The following is a 20,646-nucleotide window of genomic DNA, read 5'->3' as shown; positions in this document are numbered from 1 at the left end:
AATTATAACTAAGTTGCATTGTCAGGGATATTTATTCTTTATTATTCTGCTGTTAATAAAGCTAGACCACCACTGCAATCTTCACCACCTCTCAATTTTTACTACCACATTTTCAGTCCACAATCTTGTCGCAATCAACATGAGTGGCAAAATGACAGATGCTGGTGGAAAGGGGAAGAGGCGTGGTGTAAAAGGCAAAAAAGGTTTTGTCCGTGGGGAAGGTGGCAAAGCTCCATTATCATCTGCTGAAGATAGACCATCTACCAGCAAAAGTAAGATGTCTACTACTTACCGTGGACAATCCGATGTGCTCCCTTTGTTACGGACACGAACAACAGGAACAAAGGTAGATGATGGGCAAAAAAGGAAAATGCTTGAATGGATCTCAAGTGGTCCAACAAGTGCCCTCTCTGCCACTTCAAGTACCGCATCCAAAAAACACCAGTCCTCTGAGTTGTCATCCCAATCAAACTTGCTTTCTCCCAGCTCTGAAGTCTCCATCAGCCCTGCACAGTATGGTGGAACTGAGATGGCTGAGTCTGCAGAGCTGTTCAGTCACACTATAGCCTGGGAATCAGAGGTCTGCTCCCAAGCTACAGTGAGTACAGAACAGGAAATGGTCTGCAGTGATGCCCAGAACCTTTGTGACTCAGATTCAGGCCGTGAGGACCAAGTTTCTGAGCATAATGTTGACCCTTTGTCACAAACTGTAACACCTGTGGTTATAGACAATGAGGAACATACTGATGAAGATGAGACGCAGATACCCGATTGGGATGACAACTTAAATATTCGTTCAGGGCAAGAAGAGGCTCGGTCTGAGGGGGAGGGGAGTGCAAACACAACAATTGATGATGACGTTCTAGATCCCACCTACTGTCAACCCCCAGTCAGGCACTCGAGGAGGTCAACAGAGGCGGTGGAGGAGGATGCAACCGACGACGAAGTTACCTTGCGCCTTCCTGGACAGAGTCGGAGAACTGGTAGCACGTCTACAACTGCATCCTCAGCCACCACTCTGCCTATGAGCATTATTCGTGGTGGATCAACAGGTCGCATGGCCTCTAAGCCTTGCCTAGCCTGGTCCTTTTTTCACATCGAAAAAGATCGCCCAACTCATGTGATATGTAACATTTGTCATGATTCTGTTAGTAGAGGTCAAAACCTCAGCAGTTTGACAACTTCTTCCATGAATCGTCACATGACTAAATATCATAAGTCCCGGTGGGAAGCTCACCGTGCTGCAATGCGGCCTAGTGGAGCGAACCATCCACCGCCCGCCCCTTCCACTGCATCCGCGCGCTCTTCATCTTCTAGGACTGTGGGGACAGCTGCCACACCTGTTTTTCCACGCAAAACTTCCACCACTGTAACCGCAACAGGCAGTTTGCTTGTAAGGTCGTCAGTTGGTTTGGAAGGGGAAACAAGTGAGTGTGTACAGCTCTCTCAGACATCGATAGCACCAACGTTGGATGAAGGCAACATCATGTCTCCGCCTGCACTTTCCTCACAAACCTGCATTTTTCCAGGGACACCCTACTCAACACCGTCTACACACAGCAGCCAGATCTCTGTCCCTCAGATGTGGTCAAATAAAAGGCCACTTCCTCCGACCCATGACAAAGCTAAGAGGTTGACTCTATCCCTCTGTAAGCTGTTGGCTACCGAAATGCTGCCTTTCCGCCTAGTGGACACACAGGATTTTAGAGACCTTATGTCTGTCGCTGTGCCCCAGTACCAGATGCCTAGTCGCCACTACTTCTCTAAGAAAGGTGTGCCCGCGCTACACCAGCATGTCGCACACAACATCACCGCTTCCTTGAGAAACTCTGTGTGTGAACGGGTGCATTTCACCACCGATACTTGGACCAGTAAGCATGGACAGGGACGTTACATGTCGCTGACTGGGCACTGGGTAACTATGGTGATAGATGGTGAAGGGTCTGCTGCACAAGTCTTGCCGTCCCCACGACTTGTGTGTCAATCCTCTGTCTGTCCAAGTTCCGCCACTGCTTCTGCATCCTCCACCTCATCTGGGTCCTCCACCTCCGCCCCAAGCCTGCCTGGTCAGGCCACCAGCGTTCTCACTGCGCAGAAGGAATCACGCACCCCTCATTACTATGCTGGCAGCAGAGCGCAACGGCATCAGGCGGTCTTTAGCTTGACATGTCTTGGTAATAAGAGTCACACAGCTGAGGAGTTGTGGTCAGCTTTGCGGTCCGAGTTTAATAAATGGTTGTCTCCACTCAAACTGCAGCCTGGTAAGGCCGTGTGCGACAATGCTGCAAACCTGGGTGCGGCACTTCGCCTGGGCAAGGTGACACACGTACCTTGTATGGCTCACGTGTTGAACCTTGTCGTGCAGCAATTTTTAACACACTATCCCGGCCTAGATGGCCTTCTGAACAGGGCACGAAAACTGTCAGCTCACTTCCGCCGTTCAAGCGCCGCAGCAGAGCGACTTGCATCGCTCCAGAAGTCTTTCGGCCTGCCGGTTCATCGCCTGAAATGCGATGTGGCGACACGCTGGAATTCAACTCTCCACATGTTACAGCGACTGTGGCAGCACCGCAGAGCCCTGGTGCAATACGTCATGACGTATAGCCTGGGCCAACGAGATGCAGAGGTGGGGCAGATCACCCTGATGGAGTGGTCTCAGATCAAGGACCTATGCACCCTTCTGCACAGTTTCGACATGGCGACGAATATGTTTAGCTCTGACAATGCCATTATCAGCATGACGATTCCAGTCATTTACATGCTGGAGCACACGCTAAACACTATTCGGAGTCAGGGGGTGGGACAACATGAAGGGGAGGAACTACAGGAGGATTCATATGCGCAAGGGACAACAACATCACGAAGGTCCAGACGTTCATCATCACCAACGCAGCAGGCATGGGACCATGGGGGACAGGGATCGACAAGGGCGCATAGTAGCAGGCGAAATGTTGAGCAAGGTGCAGGAGAACATGAAGAAATGGAGGACGAACTGTCCATGGACATGGAAGACTCAGCGGATGAGGGAGACCTTGGTCAAATTTCAGTTGAAAGAGGTTGGGGTCAGATGTCAGAGGAAGAAAGAACGGGTAGCACCTCTATGCCACAAACACAGCATGGACTTGGTCCGCATGGCTGCGCAAGACACATGAGTGCCTTTTTGTTGCACTACCTCCAACATGACAGTCGTATTGTCAAAATTAGAAGTGATGATGACTACTGGATTGCCACACTATTAGATCCCCGGTACAAGTCCAAATTTTGTGACATAATTCCAGCCATAGAAAGGGACGCACGTATGCAGGGATATCAGCAGAAGCTGTTACTAGATCTTAGCTCGGCTTTTCCACCAAACAACCGTGCAGGTGCAGGGAGTGAATCTCCCAGTTGTAACTTGACAAACATGGGACGGTCTCGTCATCTTCAACAGTCTACCCGTACCAGTAGGACCTTTTCTGGTGCCGGTAACAGCAATTTTATGGAATCTTTTCATAATTTTTTTAGACCCTCTTTTGCAAGGCCACCAGAGACAACAAGTCTGACACATACTCAACGGCTGGAGAGGATGATACAGGAGTATCTCCAAATGAACATCGATGCCATGACTGTGCAACTGGAGCCTTGCTCCTTTTGGGCTTCAAACATAGAAAAATGGCCAGAGCTCTCCAGTTACGCCTTGGAGATTTTGTCGTGTCCAGCTGCCAGCGTTGTCTCTGAACGTGTATTCAGTGCTGCTGGGTGTGTGCTGACAGATAAGCGCACGCGTCTGTCCAGTGACAATGTGGACAGACTGACGTTCATCAAAATGAACAAGTCATGGATCCAGAAGGAATTTACTACCCCTGTGTCATCCTGGGGAGAGTAAATGCTTGTGGATTTGGAATGTGCTTGATGCAAATCAAAACATCCTGTTTGCAACTAGGGCCCAAGTGCTGCCACTGATGTGGTGGGTGTCTGTGTGGCCCAATTTTTGGAAAAAAGGGAGACTCCGCTTGGAGTAACCCTTGCTTGCTGTGTTTTTAAAAGAAGCCAAGATGAACAGAGCTGGGATCAGGAAAGACTTTGCTACCTACCCCGGTGTCATCCTGGGGACGGATAAGAATAGCGTATTTTTGAATGTGCTTGATGCAAATCAAAACATCCTGTTTGCAACTAGGGCCCAAGTGCTGCCACTGAATGGGTGGGTGTGTGTGGGGCCCAATTTTTGGAAAAAAGGGGAGACTCCGCTTGGAGTAACCCTTGCTTACATTGTTTTTAAAAGAAGCCAAGATGAACAAGTCATGGGTCAGCAAAGACTTTGCTACCTACCCCAGTGTCATCCTGGGGACGGCTAAGAATAGCGTATTTTTGAATGTGCTTGATGCAAATCAAAACATCCTGTTTGCAACTAGGGCCCAAGTGCTGCCACTGATGGGGTGGGTGTCTGTGTGGCCCAATTTTTGGAAAAAAGGGAGACTCCGCTTGGAGTAACCCTTGCTTGCTGTGTTTTTAAAAGAAGCCAAGATGAACAGAGCTGGGATCAGGAAAGACTTTGCTACCTACCCCGGTGTCATCCTGGGGACGGATAAGAATGGCGTATTTTTGAATGTGCTTGATGCAAATCTAGCTGTGAAGTGTACAACTGGGGCACAACTGCTGCCACTGAATGGGTGGGTGTCTGTGTGGCCCAATTTTTGGAAAAAAGGGAGACTCCGCTTGGAGTAACCCTTGCTTGCTGTGTTTTTAAAAGAAGCCAAGATGAACAGAGCTGGGATCAGGAAAGACTTTGCTACCTACCCCGGTGTCATCCTGGGGACGGCTAAGAATAGCGTATTTTTGAATGTGCTTGATGCAAATCAAAACATCCTGTTTGCAACTAGGGCCCAAGTGCTGCCACTGAATGGGTGGGTGTGTGTGGGGCCCAATTTTTGGAAAAAAGGGGAGACTCCGCTTGGAGTAACCCTTGCTTACATTGTTTTTAAAAGAAGCCAAGATGAACAAGTCATGGGTCAGCAAAGACTTTGCTACCTACCCCAGTGTCATCCTGGGGACGGCTAAGAATAGCGTATTTTTGAATGTGCTTGATGCAAATCAAAACATCCTGTTTGCAACTAGGGCCCAAGTGCTGCCACTGAATGGGTGGGTGTGTGTGGGGCCCAATTTTTGGAAAAAAGGGGAGACTCCGCTTGGAGTAACCCTTGCTTACATTGTTTTTAAAAGAAGCCAAGATGAACAAGTCATGGGTCAGCAAAGACTTTGCTACCTACCCCAGTGTCATCCTGGGGACGGCTAAGAATAGCGTATTTTTGAATGTGCTTGATGCAAATCAAAACATCCTGTTTGCAACTAGGGCCCAAGTGCTGCCACTGATGGGGTGGGTGTCTGTGTGGCCCAATTTTTGGAAAAAAGGGAGACTCCGCTTGGAGTAACCCTTGCTTGCTGTGTTTTTAAAAGAAGCCAAGATGAACAGAGCTGGGATCAGGAAAGACTTTGCTACCTACCCCGGTGTCATCCTGGGGACGGCTAAGAATAGCGTATTTTTGAATGTGCTTGATGCAAATCAAAACATCCTGTTTGCAACTAGGGCCCAAGTGCTGCCACTGAATGGGTGGGTGTGTGTGGGGCCCAATTTTTGGAAAAAAGGGGAGACTCCGCTTGGAGTAACCCTTGCTTACATTGTTTTTAAAAGAAGCCAAGATGAACAAGTCATGGGTCAGCAAAGACTTTGCTACCTACCCCAGTGTCATCCTGGGGACGGCTAAGAATAGCGTATTTTTGAATGTGCTTGATGCAAATCAAAACATCCTGTTTGCAACTAGGGCCCAAGTGCTGCCACTGATGGGGTGGGTGTCTGTGTGGCCCAATTTTTGGAAAAAAGGGAGACTCCGCTTGGAGTAACCCTTGCTTGCTGTGTTTTTAAAAGAAGCCAAGATGAACAGAGCTGGGATCAGGAAAGACTTTGCTACCTACCCCGGTGTCATCCTGGGGACGGCTAAGAATAGCGTATTTTTGAATGTGCTTGATGCAAATCAAAACATCCTGTTTGCAACTAGGGCCGAAGTGCTGCCACTGATGGGGTGGGTGTCTGTGTGGCCCAATTTTTGGAAAAAAGGGAGACTCCGCTTGGAGTAACCCTTGCTTGCTGTGTTTTTAAAAGAAGCCAAGATGAACAGAGCTGGGATCAGGAAAGACTTTGCTACCTACCCCGGTGTCATCCTGGGGACGGATAAGAATGGCGTATTTTTGAATGTGCTTGATGCAAATCTAGCTGTGAAGTGTACAACTGGGGCACAACTGCTGCCACTGAATGGGTGGGTGTCTGTGTGGCCCAATTTTTGGAAAAAAGGGAGACTCCGCTTGGAGTAACCCTTGCTTGCTGTGTTTTTAAAAGAAGCCAAGATGAACAGAGCTGGGATCAGGAAAGACTTTGCTACCTACCCCGGTGTCATCCTGGGGACGGCTAAGAAGAGCGTATTTTTGAATGTGCTTGATGCAAATCAAAACATCCTGTTTGCAACTAGGGCCCAAGTGCTGCCACTGATGGGGTGGGTGTCTGTGTGGCCCAATTTTTGGAAAAAAGGGAGACTCCGCTTGGAGTAACCCTTGCTTGCTGTGTTTTTAAAAGAAGCCAAGATGAACAGAGCTGGGATCAGGAAAGACTTTGCTACCTACCCCGGTGTCATCCTGGGGACGGCTAAGAATAGCGTATTTTTGAATGTGCTTGATGCAAATCAAAACATCCTGTTTGCAACTAGGGCCCAAGTGCTGCCACTGAATGGGTGGGTGTGTGTGGGGCCCAATTTTTGGAAAAAAGGGGAGACTCCGCTTGGAGTAACCCTTGCTTACATTGTTTTTAAAAGAAGCCAAGATGAACAAGTCATGGGTCAGCAAAGACTTTGCTACCTACCCCAGTGTCATCCTGGGGACGGCTAAGAATAGCGTATTTTTGAATGTGCTTGATGCAAATCAAAACATCCTGTTTGCAACTAGGGCAAAAGTGCTGCCACTGATGGGGTGGGTGTCTGTGTGGCCCAATTTTTGGAAAAAAGGGAGACTCCGCTTGGAGTAACCCTTGCTTACATTGTTTTTAAAAGAAGCCAAGATGAACAAGTCATGGGTCAGCAAAGACTTTGCTACCTACCCCAGTGTCATCCTGGGGACGGCTAAGAATAGCGTATTTTTGAATGTGCTTGATGCAAATCAAAACATCCTGTTTGCAACTAGGGCCCAAGTGCTGCCACTGATGGGGTGGGTGTCTGTGTGGCCCAATTTTTGGAAAAAAGGGAGACTCCGCTTGGAGTAACCCTTGCTTGCTGTGTTTTTAAAAGAAGCCAAGATGAACAGAGCTGGGATCAGGAAAGACTTTGCTACCTACCCCGGTGTCATCCTGGGGACGGATAAGAATGGCGTATTTTTGAATGTGCTTGATGCAAATCTAGCTGTGAAGTGTACAACTGGGGCACAACTGCTGCCACTGAATGGGTGGGTGTGTGTGGGGCCCAATTTTTGGAAAAAAGGGGAGACTCCGCTTGGAGTAACCCTTGCTTACATTGTTTTTAAAAGAAGCCAAGATGAACAAGTCATGGGTCAGCAAAGACTTTGCTACCTACCCCAGTGTCATCCTGGGGACGGCTAAGAATAGCGTATTTTTGAATGTGCTTGATGCAAATCAAAACATCCTGTTTGCAACTAGGGCCGAAGTGCTGCCACTGATGGGGTGGGTGTCTGTGTGGCCCAATTTTTGGAAAAAAGGGAGACTCCGCTTGGAGTAACCCTTGCTTGCTGTGTTTTTAAAAGAAGCCAAGATGAACAGAGCTGGGATCAGGAAAGACTTTGCTACCTACCCCGGTGTCATCCTGGGGACGGATAAGAATGGCGTATTTTTGAATGTGCTTGATGCAAATCTAGCTGTGAAGTGTACAACTGGGGCACAACTGCTGCCACTGAAGGGGTGGGTGTGTGGGGCCCAATTTTTGGAAAAAAGGGAGACTCCGCTTGGAGTCACCTTGCGGTGTTTTACATGACTTTAGAAGGGCGTGCCATGCCTATATCTGTGTGTCCTCCTCTTTTTCCTTGTCCAGCTGTTTTGTTTTCGCATGAGTACATGTCCTTGTCACTTTCCCATGTGTTTGTGTTGTGTTGTGAGTTGTTTGTCACCTTTTGGACACCTTTGAGGGTGTTTTCTAGGTGTTTTACTGTGTTTGTGATTGCCTGCCATTGTTTCCTATGGGCTCGAGTTCGGTTCGTCGAACGTTCGACGAGCCGAACTCGAGCCAGACCCCCCGTTCGGCGAACCGCCTCGAGCCGAACCGGGACCGGTTCGCTCATCTCTATTAGGGAGTTAAATAAGGGGCTTAGAAACTAGTGTAGGGTTTGGGTTCATGGCTGACTTCACAGTCAGCTACAGGGTCTATAGTAGGGATGGGATGCTCCTCAATGGGGAGGGTGCAGCTGTGCTGGGGGAGAAAATGGTCAGACGGATGGAGGAGCTTTTAAACTAGGATCTGGGGGAGGGAGGGTAGGAGAGCAAATAAGGGGATAGATAGAGTTGACAGAGAGTGAGACAGTATGAGTAAATGAGGATTTAGGGGAGCTAGGAAGTGCAAGGAAAGAATGGAGGTTAGTAGGAGTAATAAATGTGCTAGAAGAAGTAATAAATGTGCTAGGGCTACATTCAAAAAGGACAGGAAAGATGAAAAATGTGGGTATAATCTTAAGGCTATGTCTCCACGGGAGAAAGTACCTGCGGATTTTTCTGCATCAAAATCCGCAGCTTTCCCCCGGAATCCGCACCTTAGCATAGGTGCGGATTTGATGCGGATTTGACGCGGATTTGACGCGGATTTCGTTGCGGATTTTGATGCGGATTTTGATGCGGATTTTGTCCATTGTACTCTGTGTTTCTGAATAAAGCTTAGTCTGTTTTGAAGGAAAAAAAAGGCTCTTTATGTCATTTCCTGTCCCAACCCTCCTTTCTTCTCCCATTTTGTAATAAAGGGGCAGAAATGTTTAAAGGGAACCTGTCGCCACTTTTTTTGTAAAAAGCTGCGGCCAACACCACTGTGCTCTTATATACAGCATTTTAACAGGCTGTATATAATAACCCAGTGGTGGTGGCCGCAGCTTACAGCCAAAAAATGTGGTGCCATGTTCCCTTTCACTGTTATTTTTAAAAAAAAAAAAAAAAAAAAATGTGCTCCGCTGTATTTTCACTGTCCAGCCCGATGCAAGCAAGCAACTGAGGGCTGTGCTTCTCAGCGGGATAAGGCTGAAGCATTCTCTGCCCCTCCCGCTGAGAAAAACAGTCCTCAGCTGCCCCTGAAAATGGCGGCTCCGTTGTGAAGCGCCATTCACAGGTGCTGTACCGAGGCTCATCCAGCTGCCCTGATGCATTGGCTGGCTGGGTAATATAACGGAGTTAATGCCAGTTTTCTGCAAACTGGCACTAAGCCCAAGGTTCATAATGTCATGCCTGTGTAGACACGGCCATTATGAACCTCCGTTTGGTACTAAATAAAAGAAAACACTTTTTGAAAAATTTTATTTGAAAGAAAAACACACCCACACATCCCTGATTGCCATCTTTATTACTCCCAAGCCTCAGAGGTTAATCCAGGACAATTGTAATCACTGGTTTGCTCTCTGCCGGCTGCTGTGAGCGGCAGAACTCACTGGCCGGGTCAGCTCAGTTCATAGCTGAGCCCGGGTCACAGCGTCAGCCGGTAACAGCAGCCGTCAGTGTATTAAATGCTGCACAGCTCTCTTCCGGCAGCTGGGAACGTCTGACGTCAGAGCCCTGGTCAGCTGACTTAATTCGCGAGCGCGGGCGGGTCAGCTGACTGCACACCGATCAGCTGATGTGCCGGGCTCCGATGTGCACTCATGTGACCCGGGCACGGACGTCAGCCGGTACCAGCAGCCGGAAGAGAGCTTTGCAGCATCTCGAACACTGACGGCTGCTGGGACCGGCTGACGTCCGTGCCCAGGTCACATAAGTGCACATCGTCAGCTGACCCGCCTGCGCTCGCGAATTAAGTCAGCTGACCAGGGCTCTGATATCAGACGTTCCCAGCTGCCGGAAGAGAGCTGTGCAGCATTTAATAATACACTGACGGCTGCTGTCACCGGCTGACGTCAGTGCCCGGGTCAGCCGGGTGCACATCGGAGCCCGGCTCGGAGTTGTCATGGATTATCGTCGGGGGATTCAGGGAGTAATAAAGATGGCAATCAGGGATGTGTGTGTGTGTTTTTCTTTCAAATAAAATTTTTAAAAAAAGTGTTTTCTTTTCTTTAGTACCAAACGGAGGTTCATAATGGCCGTGTCTACACAGGCATGACATTATGAACCTCGGGCTTAGTGCCAGTTTGCAGAAAACTGGCATTAACCCCGTAATTACCCAGCCAGCCAATGCATCAGGGCAGCTGGATGAGCCTCGGTACAGCACCTGTGAATGGCGCTTCACAACGGAGCCGCCATTTTCAGGGGCAGCTGAGGACTTTTTCTCAGCGGGAGGGGCAGAGAATGCTTCAGCCTTATCCCGCTGAGAAGCACAGCCCTCAGTTGCTTGCTTGCATCGGGCTGGACAGTGAAAATACAGCGGAGCACATTTTTTTTTTTTTAAAAAGAATTGTGAAAAAAGACCTGGGATCCTGTTTTGCCAGCTAAAAGCAAGCAGCCTGTAACTAGCTGCTTTTAGCTGGCAATCCAGAGTCCGGACACAGCACGACTACACTGCCACTACTCTACACTACAAAATGGTGAAACATCCTCTTCCTGAACTATCCTACATCACTTCCTGCGGATTTGTTTGCGAAATCCGCACCAAATCCGCAGGAAAAAGAGCCTGTGGGAACAGACCTGTGGATTTCTTGCGGATTTTACACCTTGCATTGACTTGCATGGGAAAAATCCGCAACAAAATCCGCAACAATAATTGACATGCTGCAGATTTTTCCGGATCAAAATCCGCGGCAAATCCGCCGCGGAAAAATCCGCAGCATGGGCACAGCATTTCCAAAATGCCATTGAAATGGCTTGGAAGTGCCGCTGCTGCAGATTTTCGGCAAATCCACGGTAAATCCGCAGCGTGGGCACATAGCCTAAGACTTGTGCTCAATTACAACATTGGGTGAAGCTGCAACAATGTAGAGTCAGTATGGGTAAATGTACATGGGGAGGGCAATAATGGAAAGCTGCTAACTGGAGTTTGCTATAGCTTCCAAACATAGCTGAACAAATAGAGGGTGAAATGCAGCAACAAATTAAAAAGGCAGCAAATAATTATCGGGTCCTTATTATGGGGGATTTCAACTATCCAGACATTCAATGGGACATAGAATCTTCTGGATGTGCTACAAGCTGTCAGTTCTTATCTACAATTCAAGACAATTTCCTCTCTCTGTTAGTAGATGAATCAACACAATAAAGCACTGGTAATTAAAATGTAACTTTTAATATTTATTAAAATATAAACATATAACAAAAGTGACCCCCAAGTAAATAATACCACAAAGTGTTTAGCACTATAAATACAAAAAAGGTCAGATGTGTACAGGACAAATCCAAGTTGCCCACCTATCACAGCCTATTCCTTCTCACCAAGGCCCTTAAATTGCTATCATATGCACCCTATAATGCCATAATAACCGTGTTAAAGTGGCATTGTGCAATGAACAGGCAGTCCCTCCTTCATAATTGCACTTATGCCCAAAGAGAATTACTCCTGTAAGGTGTCTATGTGAACTTAAGATGTAAACAAATGACTCTATTAGGAATTTCTTATAGACATTTGCATAAAAAGAGAGAGGGAGAGAAGCAGCTTGGACAGGATAAAGTGCTAAATAAATACAATCATTGATAGCGGTGGATCTATGCTTACCAACGATCCCACCACAAATCAACTTAAACTGGTGTTACCTTCCAATTGATGGGGGGGATTATCCCACACCACACATTACCCCAGCTAATAACCAGTATCACTCAACGTCCTCCTTCCCGACGCGTTTCATTAATACCGATTCATCAGGGAAGTTGGAGGCTATAGTATCACAGGCATGTTGAGCTGCCAGTTGAAAATCAAGTGGTATCTAGAAAGATGCGGGACTTATATAAACTATTACGCCCACCCTATCAATCAGTTATTATTGTAAAGTCCTGCAGAACGCAGGGTTTCCGGTCCACATGTTGGTGGAACGCACGCTGTAAGGATGGCGTGCGTGCCACGATTAGGGGGGTTACTTTACACCATACTGTCCATACATACACCGAACAATGGTTCATGTACAGTAATTTACTTCCGCGTTACGTGAAGAGGGGGTGTTACCGTTGGTCAAGTGACCAGTCACATGGTATTACATCTCCGTCACGTGACCGCATGCTCCGCTCACAATGTTATGCTGGGCATTATATTGCTAGGCAACAGGGGACATGCCTTTCAATTGAACAGTCACGCAGCATTACATCATCAGCTGCATTCTATGATGTAGAAACTAACGTCGCCTGGCCACATATTCAGATTGTCAGGTTGACCAGTCCAAATACGACAATTTGCAAAGTTTTACGGAAGCCAAATTATAAGGGAAATGACAGTATGAGAATAAATAGAAAGAGCATAAGTCTCACATTAAATATTAGGGAATGGGGAATGTCTAAAATGAGGGAACTCACCGTCTGACCAACTGTTCCATTTCAGGAACAGGATGTATATAGATATTTTTGGCAGGATCCAACAGGGTCTAGCATAACAGGGGATAGCTAGATACAGGGAATAGTCCAATGTGAGAGGAAAAAAGAGAGGGGGGGGAGAGGGGGTAGGGGTTTTGTCAAACAAAAGGACAGTGATCTCGGGACCTGGCGGCATTAAGAGGAAGGTGTGCCTAAATATCCCTCATTCCACACTAGAAACTCACCATTCCTGACTGCGGAGGTTGGCACACTAAACAGTCACGTCATGGCGCCCCCACTCATCATCATCTCTCCCTAACTAGCCCTTATATTGCCCTATCACAAAAAGCAACCAAAAGTGAGGGTTTCATTCAAACCTAGAGGGGCCTGAGTCTTTAGAGTGTAAATCCAAAATGCCTCTCTTTGTAAGTGACGTTTGGCTCAGTTTCCACCCCTAATGGGTGGTGCAATGGACTCAATACCCATAAACGTAAGGCCCTTGGTGTTTCTTCCATGTATGGAATTAATATGCTTCAAAAGGTGGGTATCTCTCTTGTTGGCAATATCACGTAGGTGCTCTCCTATCCTACGCCTCAATTCCTGTTTTGTCTTCCTTACGTATTCAATTGAGCAGGAACACGTGGCCTTGTAGATGACCCCAATAGTGCGACAATTCACAAAGGATTTAATCGGGAAAATCCGCCCTGTAATAGTACTCACAAAAATTTTACCTTCTTTATCTACCTTTACAGCCTTTACCTGTCTGATAATATAATCCAACAGCTGTCATGTGGTGGGATGAGGTAACTTGGAACAGAGGCACCTACACTCGCCCTGGGGCTAGGGTCACCCTAGCTGTTCCTATTCCCAAACATACATCTAATGGTGACAATGTTTGGGCCGCCTTCCTAACCCTAGATCCTGAATAGCCCTGGTCAATTCTCTCTCTCCCCAAGCCCGGGGAGGGATGGGAAAAGAGTGTTTAAAAACTCCTTAATTTAAAAATTATTAATTTTATTAACAGAAGCACGATTTTAATAAAACATTGGGGAATACTTACGGCAGACCCAATACTACATGATATTATTCCAGGAACTCCAGCAATAACATACAAGAAAGGGAGGTCCTTAAAGGATCAACTCATACACAGCGAGTATGTGGCAGTTAAGAACACGATATTTTATGGAACTCTGTATTACCTGGCAACTTTTGGAGTCTAGAGATACGCCAGCACCAGAGGAGACTATAATAGTCATATGTACAATCTGAAGATCATTTGTTTGATGTACTCTGTTTGGGGAGATTACAAAAACTATGTCTGTATTCACTATATGATTGGAGGATAATGTATAAATTATTTGTATTTTTCTATACTACTTTTTGATGACCCCTGAGGAACCTTCTATTAGAAGGGGAAACGCGTCGGGTCGATTAGGGGTAGAAGGTTTACAGCCTCCTCACTAATATAGGAAGTGGCAGTATATACAGAATTATATCTCAGTGCAGAACCAACTAATTTACGGTAAAAAGTGCTGCCTTTAGGGATCTTGACTGTAGGACCCTTGACTATTGGACTGTTTAGGGATATATTTTTGTATTGCGCCTTACTGACATTTGTTCTTGCTCCTAAATTGCGGAAACACATAGGACTATAAAAATAAGGGGGATATATGTTTGAAATTGTTGTATGGTACCAATGAATATTTTCTATATAATGTGGAAGTGTGTTTTAATTGCTTCTGTTAATAAAATTAATAATTTTTAAATTAAGGAGCTTTTAGTCTGTGAACCAGTTTTGAGCTCTCCTTGTATTACTTTTTTCGTGAGAAAGAAAAGAGTGTTTAATCCCACACAAATAGACAGGCAGAGAAAAACTATAACTCAAACTCACTGCACACACATACACAGAGGTAAGAAAATATGTGCTCATAGGCAGATGGAAAAAATCAGGGAGGAAGTAAAAAGACAAATGGATTATTTCCACAACACACCAAAAAATGCACAGGAGATCACCAAAACAAGATCACCACAGCACAAGGAACGGTATCGCAAATGAAGCTATAGTCGGCATAGGTGAACAGGCGCCACCATATTTTAAAGTGTGGAAGCAGCTGTGATACGTCTCCTGTAATCTGTGACCCTAGCAATATCCTAGCAATGAGTCCATGTAACTCAAAAGTACCAAGGGAAACCATAGTATGACATGTCTGACTCTGCAGTGTGAACAGGGTCAGAAGTCACCATATGAGGGCTTATATTGCGGGACGAGTTGAACTTTGAATGATACCATTAGTTTTACCATACAGTGTACTGGAAAACATGAAAATAATTCCAAATGCAGTAAAATTGCAAAAAAAGTGCAATTGCACAATAGTTTTGGGGGTGTTTTATTAACCATGTTCACTATATGGTAAACGTTACGTATCCATATGATGCCTCACATCAGTATGTGTTCGTAGATACCAAATATATATACTTTTACTTTTTTCCAAGTGGTGAAAAAAAATTCAGAAGTTTGTCCAAAAAAGAATAGCGCTTTTGTTGCCTTTTTCCGAGACCTGTAGCGTTCTCATTTTTTGGAATCGGGCTCAGTGATGGCTTATTTTTTGAGTCTTGATCTCCTGCCGGCGATCCCGTCATGACGATTTAAATCTAAGAGGTTAACAGGTGCGGGTGCATCTCCGATCCACCTGCGCCTGTTAGCCACACATGTCTGCTGATATCAGGAGACATGTGTGGGCAATACCACGGGTTCACCACTGGAGCCCGTGGTAACCAGAGAGGGGCAACTAAGCCCATACCAGTATGTCCTTAGTCCTTAAATGAGTTAAAAGATGATAATAGCAAGATAATTAAAGAGGACAAAGAAAAGGCTGAGATTATAAACAAGCACTTTTCATTTGTGCACACAAATGAACTGAATGTTCCAGGGATCATTCAACTAGGCATAAATCAAAGTCTGCCACTTGATATAAATAGTTTAACAGAAAAGGAAGTACGCCTGTGTCTGAGCAAATTAAACATTCACAAATCCCCCAGGTCAGATGACTTTCTATCACAGATATTGAGGCATTTGAGCTAAGTAATTTCAGACCATATATCTCATCTTCTTAAAATCTCTAGCAACAGGGTTAGTGCCACAGGATTGTAGGATTGCTGACTTGGTACCAATATTTAAGAAAGCTAAGAATGTGGATTCAGGCAACTACTGTCTGGTAAGTCTGACATCACTAGTATGCAAAGTTTTGGGGGGCGTTATAGAAATAACCTGCATAAATATATTGCAGAAAATAATACAGTAACAGAAAACCAGCACAGATTCATGAAACATAAGTCTTGTCTAACCTAATGTTGGGTTTCTATGAGGAGGGAATTCAAATCTTTAAGTTTGAAATGCAGCTGATGTGATTATTTAGACTTTGCAAAGGCATTTGATACTGTACAACATTACAGTCTTGTAATGAAGCTCCAGAAACAAGGACTAGGGGAAACTATGAGCAGGATAAGGAATTGGCTAAAAGATATGTAACAAAAAATGGCACAGTGTCTAAGGGTGGCTTTACATGCTGCGATATCCGGCCCGATATCGCTAGCATGAGACCCGCCCCCATCGTTTGTGCGCAACGGGCATAACGCTGTCTGTCGCGCACAAAATCGCGCACCCGCGTCACACGGACTTACATGGCCTTCGACGTCGCTGTGACTGGCGAACCGCCTCCTTTCTAAGGGGGCGGTCCATTTGGCGTCACAGCAACGTCACTAAGCGGCCGCCCAATGATAGCGGAGGGGCGGAGATGAGCGGGACGTAACATCCCGCACACCTCCTTCCTTCCGCATTGTGGCCGGAGGCAGGTAAGGAGATAATCCTCGTTCCTGCGGCGTCACACGTAGCGATGTGTGCTGCCGCAGGGACGAGGATCAACTTCGCCTCAGCGACAGCAGCGATAATTGGGAGCGGACCCCCATGTCAACGAGGAGCAATTTTGGACGTTTTTGCAACGATCCAAAATCGTTCCTAGGAGTCACATGTTACGACATCGCTACAGCAGCCGGATGTGCGTCACAAAATCCGTGACCCCAACGAGATCGCTGTAGCGATATCGTAGAGTGTAAAGCCCACTTTAGTTAGCTTTAGTCAACAGAGGGGGGCCACAGGAATCTGTGCTAGGACGGATTCTTTTTAACCTCTTTATTAATGACCATGTGGATGGCATTAAAAGTAAAAGTAAGGTATCAGTTTCTTACGATGGCACTAAACTATGTAGGATAATTAAAATGGACCTTGGCAGTAGAGATGAGCGAACCAACCGCGGTTAGGCTCGAGCTTGATTCGCCGAACCGAGGTCCTGTTCGAGTTCGGTTCGGCGAACGTTCGACGAACCGAACTCGAACCAATAGGAAATAATGGGAGGCAATCACAAACACATAAAAACGCATTATAAATGTACACATACAGTTAATAAACATTGCCATAACACTTACCGGTGCCCGCGATGCGTCCTGCACTCTGTCTCCTGTCACTATTCCTTCCGATGATCGCTGCGTCCTCCCAATAACCAGCACTGACAGGACCTTCCGTGACGTCATCAAAATAGCCATGTGACCAGTCACATGGCTATTATCTCATTGGCTACAGACTGGTCACATGGCTTTGACGTCATGTCCTGTCCTAGGTCCTGTAATTGCACTCTCCGGTACACGGTGCACATTTGTGTATCGTCGTGTACCGGCAACATGCTCTAGCACACGGTCGACTCCCCGTTCCGTTAGGGACCGGCTGACACAGCCGGTCATTAACGGAGATCACCGTTGCCATAGCAACGCAGTTAGCGGTGACGTCATTGCTAACCGCGGCTCTGGGATACACATGATCGGAGCACCGTTGCTATGGTAATGCGTCTGTCAGCGTTAGCGCTGTTACCGCTAACAGACAGCAGCACTGATCTCTCACGGAGTGAAGGCTGCACGGGAAGCAGCGTCTTCCCCCATGCAGCAGTGATGGAGCAGAGCTGCATTTGTTGAACAAGAAAGACAGAAGACCATGGATCGTGGAGGGCTGACAGGGGGTAATAAAGATGGAGTCTCTAATGTGTCTGTGTATTTATTTCTATTAAAGTATTTTTTCTCTGTGTGGTGTCTTTTTTTTAACCCTTTATTGGAGATTCTTAATGGCCGGGTAAAACGTGCCTGACATTAAGAATCTCTGGCTTAATACTAGCTAGTAAAACAAAGCTAGTATTAACTCATTATTACACAGGAAGCCACCCGACTTCAGGGCTGTTGGAAGAGTTGGATACAGCGCCAGATGATGGCGCTTCTATGAAAGCGCCATTTTCTGGGGCGGCTGCCGACTGCAATTCGCAGCAGAGGCACCCAGAAACCTCGGGCTAACCTGTGCTGTGGATTCCAATCCCCAGCTGCCTAGTTGTACCCGGCTGGACACAAAAATGAGGCGAAGCCCACGTCATTTGTTTTTTAATTATTTCATGAAATAAGTGAAATAATTAAAAAAAAGGGGCTTCCCTATATTTTTGGTTCCCAGCCGGGTACAAATAGGCAACTGGGGGTTGGAGGCAGCCCGTGGCTGCCTGCTGTACCTGGCCAGCATACAAAAATATGGCGAAGCCCACGTAATTTTTTTGGTGGGCAAAAAACTTCTGCATACAGTCCTGGATGGAGTATGCTGAGCCTTGTAGTTCTGCAGCTGCTGTCTGCTCTTCTCCATACAGACACACAGCAGCTGCAGAACTACAAGGCTCAGCATACTCCATCCAGGACTGTATGCAGAAGTTCTTTGCCCCCTGAAAAAATTATGTGGGCTTCGCCATATTTTTGTATGCTAGCCAGGTACAGCAGGCAGGTACGGCTGCCCCCAATCCCCAGTTGCCTATTTGTACCCGGCTGGGAACCAAAAATAAAGGGAAGCCCTTTTTTTATTATTTCATGAATTTGATGAAATAATTAGAAAACAAATGACGTAGGCTTCGCCCCATTTTTGTGTCCAGCCAGGTACAACTAGGCAGCTGGGGATTGGAATCCGCAGCACAGGTTGGCCTGAGCTTTCTGGGCCCCACTGCTGCGAATTGCAGTCTGCAGCTGCCTCAGAAAATGGCACTTTCATAGAAGCGCCATCTTCTGGCGTTGTATCCAACTCTTCCAGCACCTGCCTGCTATACCTGGCTAGCATACAAAAATATGACGAAGCTCACGTCCTTTTTTTGTAGTTTTTTGGCAAAAAAAATAAAAAATGCTTCCCTGGATTTTCCATTGCCAGTGAAGGTAACACCAAGCAGTGGGGGTTAGCAGCCAGTAGCTGCTTGGATTACCCTTAGCTAGCAATACAAAAAATGCAGCGGGAGCCCATATATATTTTTTTTAATTATTTATTTAAATAACTAAAAACAAAATGGGCTTCCCTGTATTTTGATTGCTGGACATCACAGTGCTGTAAAAATAAATCTTTAAAAAAAATGACGTAGCGCTCCGCGGTATTTTTGATTATCAGCGCAGATAAAGCAGACAGCTATGGGTTGCCACCCCCATCTGCCTGCCGTTACCTTGGTTGGCAATCAATTTACAGGGAAGCCCATTCATTTTTTCTATTTAAAAAATAGTTAAAAAAAAAATGACGTTGGGTCCCCCCATTTTTGATAGCCAGCTAGGGTAAAGCAGACGGCTGTAGCCTGAACACCACAGCTGGCAGCTTTACCGTGGTTGGGGATCCAATGTGGAGGTCCCCCCAGGCTCTTTTTTTATAATTATTTTGTAAATATTAATAATTACACAAAAAAAGTAGGGTCCCCCCCAAATTGGATCACCAGCCAAGGTAAAGCGGACAGCTGTGGTCTGGTATTCTCAGGGTGGGAAGGTCCATAGTTATTGGGCCTTCACAGCCTAAAAATAGCAGGCCGCAGGCACCCCAGACGTGGCGCATCCACTAGATGCGCCAATCCTGGCGCTTCACCCCAGCTCATCCCGTGCCCTGGTGCAGTGGCAAACGGGGTAATAAATCGGGTTGATACTAGCTGTAAAGTCACCTGAGATCAAGCCCAGCAGTTTGTGATGTCATGGCGTCTATTAGATACCCAACCTCATAAACTGTCTGTCAGTACTAACAAAAAAAGATTGACAAAAGAAATTTATTTGAAAAAACAGTCCCCAAAACATTCCCTCTTTCACCAATTTATTGTAAGAAAAAAAATAAAGGGGTCCCATGACGACTCTGGACCGTCTAGAATATGGGGGGAGACACTCAGGGAACGTATCCCCCATTTTCTAGGAGTGCAGACCCTTCATGTGAGGAGTGTGGGTGCAATGAATCTGCACTCACTCCCCGCGGGTCCACAGCAGCAGAGTCCATGTCGTAATGGTTGCTACCAAAGCTGCAATGCCCTGCTCATGAGGTAAGGGCATGCCTAATCAGGAGAACTATTCTACATTTCCAAATATTGGTATTTGCTGATATTATTGCTATTCCACCTACTATATAATGGGGATAGGATCTTGGAGATGGAATACCCCTTTAAGTCCAGTTATCCAGCTGAATGAATACTTAACAACAGAGCTCGCTATTTAGATGTGTTTTCTTATGGCGTATAACGGACTCTCATGTTTGGTAGTCGTTCAGCAGGGCAACTATAAAAGCAAATCCCTCCATTTGGAAATGTAGTATATAGCTCTCCTGATCAATTATGTTCCTTACCTCATGAGCAGGGCATTGCAGTAATAATAATACTTAATTCATTTATATAGCATTATTAATTCCATAGCACTGTATGTCTTTGGAGTGTGGGAGGAAACCCACGCAAACACGGGGAGAACATACAAACTCCTTGCAGATGGTGTCCTTGGTGGGAATTGAACCCAGAACCTCAGCGCTGCAAGACTGCAGTGCTAACCACTGAGCCACCGTGCCACCTATTTAGCTTACAGATGCATAACCACCACTCACTGTGTCTGAACACAGGAAGCTAAGCTGACAGCCGCTCTGTGCATGCGGCAGC

The sequence above is a fragment of the Anomaloglossus baeobatrachus genome, chromosome 1 (genome assembly GCF_048569485.1).
Source record: "Anomaloglossus baeobatrachus isolate aAnoBae1 chromosome 1, aAnoBae1.hap1, whole genome shotgun sequence".
Classification (NCBI taxonomy): Eukaryota; Metazoa; Chordata; class Amphibia; order Anura; family Aromobatidae; genus Anomaloglossus; species Anomaloglossus baeobatrachus.
Note: the sequence above shows the minus strand (reverse complement) of the source record.